The sequence below is a fragment of the Corvus brachyrhynchos genome, unplaced genomic scaffold (genome assembly GCF_000691975.1).
Source record: "Corvus brachyrhynchos isolate BGI_N302 unplaced genomic scaffold, ASM69197v1 scaffold125, whole genome shotgun sequence".
In the NCBI taxonomy this organism is placed as follows: Eukaryota; Metazoa; Chordata; class Aves; order Passeriformes; family Corvidae; genus Corvus; species Corvus brachyrhynchos.
In genome coordinates this window covers 702,985-703,291 of record NW_008238342.1, presented here as the reverse complement: position 1 = coordinate 703,291, position 307 = coordinate 702,985, and the positions used below count along the sequence as shown (strand labels likewise).

Here is a 307-nt window from a genome sequence, read left to right as displayed (position 1 = left end):
ACAACCCCAGCACCGCACCCCGCACTGCCCCGGCACCGCCACAGCACCGTCCCAGCACCGCACAGCCCCGGCATCGCACCCTGCACCACCCCAGTGCTGGACCGCCCGTGCGCTGCATCCCTGCGCCGCAATATCCCAGCACCAACACAGCATGGCCCCGTTTCCCTGCACCGCCCCAGCACCGCACAGCGCAACATCCCAGCACCTCGCACGGCTCCTCAGCACCGCACCTCAGCGTCGCTCCTCACACAGCCCCAGCACAGCCCCAGCACTGCCCCGCGTCCCGCACGGCCCCAGCACTGCCCCG

At 72.0% G+C, this 307-nt stretch overlaps 1 protein-coding gene across 1 annotated transcript in view; it reads right to left on the bottom strand.

Moving 5' to 3' along the window:
• The window catches only part of SNTA1 (syntrophin alpha 1), a 26,172-nt gene that overhangs the window by 1,856 nt on the left and 24,009 nt on the right, over positions 1-307 (bottom strand).